This window comes from Engystomops pustulosus, unplaced genomic scaffold, assembly GCF_040894005.1.
Source record: "Engystomops pustulosus unplaced genomic scaffold, aEngPut4.maternal MAT_SCAFFOLD_490, whole genome shotgun sequence".
Classification (NCBI taxonomy): domain Eukaryota; kingdom Metazoa; phylum Chordata; class Amphibia; order Anura; family Leptodactylidae; genus Engystomops; species Engystomops pustulosus.
In genome coordinates this window covers 30,001-37,067 of record NW_027285369.1, presented here as the reverse complement: position 1 = coordinate 37,067, position 7,067 = coordinate 30,001, and the positions used below count along the sequence as shown (strand labels likewise).

The window sequence follows — 7,067 nt, the reverse complement described above, 5'->3', positions numbered from 1 at the left end:
TCCATTTTCTGCGGGAAATGGCGAGCCCCTTCGGCTACAAGAGTGTGTAGGTCCCGCTCAACAGTCTACGTCCTTAACCATCGGGGACTTTGTAGATTTTGCCCAAAATCGCTCTCCGCAGAACAGAGCGGGAGGTCTCCGCGGCGGAGGCCGGAAAAGGTGCGAGGTGAGCGGCATGGTATGACTGGGCTCGTGCCGCTCACTGCTACCCGGAGCGTGGCGCCCTCCGGGTAAAAGGCTAGCCGGGGCGAGTAGGTGGATTGACGGGCGCATAAGCAACGCCGTCCCCGCCGTACAAGGTGCCGGTGGCCTGGCGAACCACCGGCGTAAGGCTAGCCAAGGGCGTACCGCGGGGCAGAGGGCGCATAAGCCACGCCGTCCCCGCTGTACAAGGTGCCGGTGGCCTGGCGAACCACCGGCGTAAGGCTAGCCAAGGGCGTACCGCGGGGCAGAGGGCGCATAAGCCACGCTCTCTCTCCATCCCACCAGAACAAGCGAAAAAATTTCAAAGTGTGGGAGAACCGGCTTCCCGACCGGTGGCACTCTGCCTCTCGCTGCCGCCCTCCTGGAAGCGTCCTCGGTCACTCGGTGTCCGGCAGATTTCAGAGCTCCGGAATGGTGAAAAAGAACCGGTGAGAGGGCGAATCCGGCTTCTCTCTGCCGGGCGAGGACCACCGCAGGCGGCAAGGGACGTCTGCCAGGAGACGGCGCTGCGGGCAGGCTTTAAAAGTGCATGGGGTTTTGGCCTCGGCGAAAGTCGAAAAAATTTTGCGGTCGGAGCTGTCTGCCCCGGCCGGGGAAGGCTCACCGCCGGCGGCTGCCAACCCCTGGCTTGCCCGCTGGATGCCCTTTCGGAGGCTGCTGAAAAAGAACTGTCAGGCGGGCACCTCTCGGAAGAACCGCAGACCAAAACGACCGGTAAAAATTTTGGGCGATCCGACCCTCAGTGCACCTTCGGCGGCAGAGAAAAGCAACAAAAACACCGGTCAAAGAAGGGAGGTTTTGGTCGACTCTGCCTGGTTTTTGCACAAAGTCAGATCCGTAATGCCAGCGGGACTGAGTCGCTTTTGCGTGCCGTGGTCCTGGAGGCCTGCTCGGACAGAGCGGTCCTTCGGGTCCCGCGGGAAGGGGCATTTCATGTTCCTCTGCGGGAGGTGGTCCATTTTCTGCGGGAAATGGCGAGCCCCATCGGCTACAAGAGTGTGTAGGTCCCGCTCAACAGTCTACGTCCTTAACCATCGGGGACTTTGTAGATTTTGGCAGAAATCGCCCCCCGCAGGTCCTAGCGGGAGGTCTCCGCGGCGGAGGCCGGAGAGGGCGCGAGGTGAGCGGCATGGTATGACTGGGTTCGTGCCGCTCACTGGTACCCGGAGCGTGGCGCCCTCCGGGTAAAAGGCTAGCCGGGGCGAGTAGGTTGGTTGACGGGCGCATAAGCCACGCCGTCCCCGCCGTACAAGGTGCCGGTGGCCTGGCGAACCACCGGCGTAAGGCCAGCCAGGGCGGACCGCGGGGCAGAGGGCGCATAAGCCACGCTCTCTCTCCATCCCACCAGAACAAGCGAAAAATTTTCAAAGTGTGGGAGAACCGGCGACCCGACCGGTGGCACTCTGCCTCTCGCTGCCGCCCTCCTGGAAGCGTCCTCGGTCACTCGGTGTCCGGCAGATTTCAGAGCTCCGGAATGGTGAAAAAGAACCGGAGAGGGGGCGACTCCGGCTTCTCTCTGCCGGGCGAGGACCACCGCAGGCGGCAAGGGACGTCTGACAGGAGACGGCGCTGCGGGCAGGCTTTAAAAGTGCATGGGGTTTTGGCCTCGGCGAAAGTCGAAAAAATTTTGCGGTCGGAGCCGTCTGCCCCGGCCGGGGAAGGCTCACCGCCGGCGGCTGCCAACCCCTGGCTTGCCCGCTGGATGGCCTTTCGGAGGCTGCTGAAAAAGAACTGTCAGGCGGGCACCTCTCGGAAGAACCGCAGACCAAAACGACCGGTAAAAATTTTGGGCGATCCGACCCTCAGTGCACCTTCGGCGGCAGAGAAAAGCATCAAAAATACCGGTCAAAGAAGCGAGGTTTTGGTCGACTCTGCCAGGTTTTTCCACAAAGTGTTGGCATCGTGCGGCGTCGCGCTTTGCCGTACCGTATCCCCAATGGAGCGGCGCCCGGCGGGGTAGGCTAGCCATGTGAGGTCGAGGGCGGGAGGACGGGACGTAAGCCAGGCCGTTCTCCACAAGAAATTCCGGACGCGGAGACCCCTTCTCCGCCCTACGGTCCCCAATGGGGTGGCGCCCGGCGGGTGAGGCTAGCCATGGGAGGACGGGACGTAAGCCAGGCCGTTCTCCACAAGAAATTCCGTACGCGGAGACCCCTTCTCCGCCCTACGGTCCCCAATGGGGTGGCGCCCGGCGGGTGAGGCTAGCCATGTGAGGTCGAGGGCGGGAGGACGGGACGTAAGCCAGGCCGTTCTCCACAAGTAAATTCCGGACGCGGAGACCCCTTCTCCGCCCTACGGTCCCCAATGGGGTGGCGCCCGGCGGGTGAGGCTAGCCGTGTGAGGTCGAGGGCGGGAGGACGGGACGTAAGCCAGGCCGTTCTCCACAAGTAAATTCCGGACGCGGAGACCCCTTCTCCGCCCTACGGTCCCCAATGGGGTGGCGCCCGGCGGGTGAGGCTAGCCATGTGAGGTCGAGGGCGGGAGGACGGGACGTAAGCCAGGCCGTTCTCCACAAGTAAATTCCGGACGCGGAGACCCCTTCTCCGCCCTACGGTCCCCAATGGGGTGGCTCCCGGCGGGTGAGGCTAGCCATGTGAGGTCGAGGGCGGGAGGACGGGACGCAAGCCAGGCCGTTCTCCACAAACTCCCAGCGGTAGAGTCTCGGCTCTCCGCTCTTTTGATCGATCTGACACAGCGCGATCCGGCGGGGCAGGGCACTTTGCTCGGTCAGGGGTATTGGCCCCGGCCGGTTTATGGTAAAGCGTTCCTTAGCCTCAGTCTTGGTCGCGCATCAATCCCCCGCTCCCCGTGAGCGGCTGTCGTCCTCTGCCTAAGGTTGTGTAGCGCGGTGCCAGTGTGGTCCTCGCACGGCCCCGCTCCTGCCACAGCGGTAGGACTCTCTGCTTCGGCTGAGGTTTGCTACGAAGCGTATGGAACGGGCGTACTCCACCGTACCGTGGGTGGGGGGCGGCGGCGGCGGCGGCAGCGTCCAGCGCGGAGCTCCGGCTCCCGCGGCAGCGCCTCGCCTAGTGTCCCTCGGGCAAGTCCAATCGCCCCCCGCCCGGTCGGAGAGCGCAGACACACCTCTGTGTCCACGGTTTATTTCCGCAGCACGAAAAGGGACGGCTCCCGCCTGCTCCTCGCGGCGGCGACGAGGCTTAGACCCACCGTGGCGTATCCGCGGTAGGTATGCTCGTCGGTCGGAGGAGCGGTTGCGGTCGAGTGGTCCCCAGTGTACCCTGTTAGCGCTGCCCGCCTACGCCTGAAGAGCTGCGGACCGAGAAAAAGGTTCGCTCCGCTGCTGACGGCGAAGCGCGCGGCACGCCGCGGAAGAGGAGAGGGAGCGGTCGCCCCCGGGGCGGCTCCCCTCCGAGTCCGGCAGAAGCAGAGATTGTAGCGGAGGGGGGGTTTCTAAATTCCCCGGGCGTGTTATCCCCAGCGGTAGCCTTTGAACTCTTCAACCGCAAGCACGATCGCACGTTCACAGCACCCGTCACTAGGAGCCGGGCCAGAGGCGGGCGGCAGACGAAACCGACATGAGCGCTTAAGGGTATTGCACCCCCGGCGCCCAGACCCTGGAAATTGAGTCTGCCCCCAAAGCCCACCCGCGTCCTCCTTGGCGCTCCCGGAGTACATGGTCGTAGATGGGCCATCGGTCGCTAATGCCAAACTGCGTCCCAGGGGTGCGTCCCCTCTGACCAACGGCAGACCCATCCCTCTCGCCAATCCGCGGATCCCCGCCAGGTCCCGAACAGGGCTCGTCCTTTAGCGTTTCAAATGCGCCCTCCCCGCCATACGAGGGGTTGAGGACCGTAGCCTTCCCTTACGAGAGGCACCAGGGGTGCGCCTGCTCGAGGGCCCGGCCGTGGGCGTAACGCTTGGGCCGCCCGGGGGAGTCGGTAGACCATGGGAGACCAACACTCGCACACGAACGTTGCCCGTGCTTTTGTGGAAGAGAGCTTCTTGCGAGGTTGTCGCTGCGGTGGCGCCCGGACAAACCCTATCCCTAAAACTTCTGGGGAATTGGCGTCTAAGCCTGCACCCTGCACGGTATCCCTGCACCCACGAAGGGGGCCGTGGAAGGCTTGGGGTCGCGCCGGCGAAACCGACCGGATGCCCGGGGTACTGAACCCCCGGGGTCCCACCCTGGAAATTGAGCCGTCCGACCCCGCCACGTCTTCCTAGTGCTCTCCTTGGCTCCCCCGCCTGTGGGCATCGTTAGGGGCTGCGGTCATCAGCGCCGGCTAAGCTTCGGCAACACGGCCGACCCACCCCTTCGGCGCCTGGGGGTGCCTGGTCCCAGTCCGGGCCGTTCCGTAGGGGCGGCTATCCCTTACATGAGGGACTCGGTGCGTCCGCTCGGGCTGCGGGGCTCCGGCTCCGACAGCCGGGGAGCTGGTTTTGACCGCGGGCCTCCACGGGAACCGGCAGGGACCGGACTAGGCGTCAAGCCGAAAATAACCCCGGCACCCTCTGCTTCCAAAGCGAGGGGACCTTTGGCCGAGCGGGGGCACCGGAAGCCGAACCGACCCCAACCCCTCTTCCTACCCCAGGGCTGGGCTGACCAATCCCCTGATCGGGTCTAAAATGGAAGAAGGGGATTCGAGGGAAGGGGCTGGCGGAAGGCAGTTGCCCGACGGAGTAGGCGAAGGCCAGGCCGTTTCCGAGTCCCGAGCAGAGGAGGGCGAACTCGGCTCTTCATCGACCGACGGCGAGGCGAGGGCGGTGGCTGCCGCGGGGAAGACTCCATTGCTCGTCAGCGCGCTAGGAGCGGGGCCGACTGGCTGCTCGGGGTATGGCATCCCCGGGGGCCCACCCTGGAAATCTTCGCTCCTCAGCCGCTGCAGGTTATAAGGTCCCGCCGCGCGTAAGCGCTCAACTCTCCGACCCACGGATGTCGAGCCCATGGTGAGCCGGCCGTTTCGTACGGGGAAAAGGGGTCCTCTGGCCCCACATCGATCGAGGGGGTTTAGATCCGCGGAGGCACGCACCGCGAGGCGAATCGCTGCTTTTCCCCAAGAGGTTAACCTTCAAACCACCGAGTAGGTTCGGGGCAGGGCCGACAGTCTGCACTGGGGTATTGCATCCCTGGTGGGGCGACCCTGGAAATCTCTGCCCCTTTCCACTCTTTCGGTTGGGCCTCTCGTCGGGGCGAGCGTAAGTCGGCAAGCAGACGTGGGAAGAGGCTTCTTACCGGTGACACTCCCTTCGTGAGAGAGGCAGGTACTCGCCCCGGACCCCGGTCCAAATCTGCGCGGGCCGGACGGCCTCGGCCCTAGCCGAAGGCCGCTCCCGCGAAGCCAGGGAGCCGAAAAAATAACCCCGACACCCTCCGCGACCTCGCGTGCTTCCAAAGCGAGGGGAACCTTTGGCCGAGCGGGGCACCCGAAGCCGAACCGACCCCAACCCCTCTTCTTACCCCAGGGCTGGGCTGACCAATCCCCTGATCGGGTCTAAAATGGAAGAAGGGGATTCGAGGGAAGGGGCTGGCGGAAGGCAGTTGCCCGACGGAGTAGGCGAAGGCCAGGCCGTTTCCAAATCCCGAGCCAGAGGAGGGCGAACGACGTTCTTCATCGACCGACGGCGAGGCTAGGGCGAGGGCGGTGGCTGCCGCGGGGAAGACTCCATTGCTTGCCAGCGTGCTAGGAGCGGGGCCGACAGGCTGCTCGGGGTATGGCATCCCCGGGGGCCCACCCTGGAAATCTTCGCTCCTCAGCCGCTGCAGGTTATAAGGTCCCGCCGCGCGTAAGCGCTCAACTCCCCGACCCACGGACGTCGAGCCCATGGTGAGCTGACAGTTTCGTACGGGGAAAAGGGGTCCTCTGGCCCCACATCGATCGAGGGGGTTTAGATCCGCGGAGGCACGCACCGCGAGGCGAATCGCTGCTTTTCCCCAAGAGGTTAACCTTCAAACCACCGAGTAGGTTCGGGGCAGGGCCGACTGTCTGCACTGGGGTATTGCATCCCTGGTGGGGCGACCCTGGAAATCTCTGCCCCTTTCCACTCTTTCGGTTGGGCCTCTCGTCGGGGCGAGCGTAAGTCGGCAAGCAGACGTGGGAAGAGGCTTCTTACCGGTGACACTCCCTTCGTGAGAGAGGCAGGTACTCGCCCCGCACCCCGGTCCAAATCTGCTCGGTCCGGCCGTCGTCGGCCCTAGCCGAAGGCCGCTCCCGCGAAGCCAGGCGATCCGAACCGAGGATCCGCGCGAGCCTTCTCCAAGCCCTCTGCCGGGCGCTGGTGTTGAAAGCGTAGCGGACCCTGTTCGCCGGAGCGATAGGAGCGGAGCACCGGTCCCGCAGGGTTGAAAGCTGGGTAGCAGCGCCGTAGCTTCCCTCCCAGCCTTCCCCCGGACCTGGCGCCCGATCCCCTCCGCTCCTCTGTGCGTTGGCGGGCGGCGCTGCATGGGTACGTCGCGACGGCTCCTATCGTCTCTCTCGCTTAACAGTGTGGAGAGGTGGTGGTGGAGCCGTCCGACACTCGAGGTGCTGAAGTTGAGCGTCCAATGCTTTCCTTCTATGCGCAGCCTACAGGAGCTGTCCGAGCTTCGGAGGTGCTGATGGAGGTGAGAGTCGAGCGCCACTTCTTGGCTGAACTGAGTGGGGAAAGCCAGCGACTGCGAGAGGGAGGGGAAGGGAAGGCTTTTTCGGGTCCTTGGAAGGGACCGAGAGCATCTTTCTTGCCCCCCTGCCCTAAGCTCCATCCAATGTTGTCTGCGAGGTCTTCTCCGGCGGCGGAGAAGCGCTGCGGTAGCAGCAGCAGCAACGAGCGTTCCCATTAGCTCACGGAGCCTGACTCCAAGAGTCTACCCCTCAGAGCTCGGCTACCTGGTTGATCCTGCCAGTAGTATATGCTTGTTTTAAAGA

General features: G+C 64.4%; 1 non-coding gene across 1 annotated transcript in view; it reads left to right on the top strand.

The window, feature by feature from the left end:
- Positions 1-7,025: 7,025 nt before the first annotated feature.
- Positions 7,026-7,067, top strand: part of LOC140111546 (18S ribosomal RNA) — a 1,884-nt gene continuing 1,842 nt past the window's right edge. Inside the window, exon 1 of the ribosomal RNA XR_011852079.1 lies at positions 7,026-7,067. This exon is cut by the window's right edge and continues 1,842 nt beyond it. This is a non-coding gene — a ribosomal RNA (18S ribosomal RNA).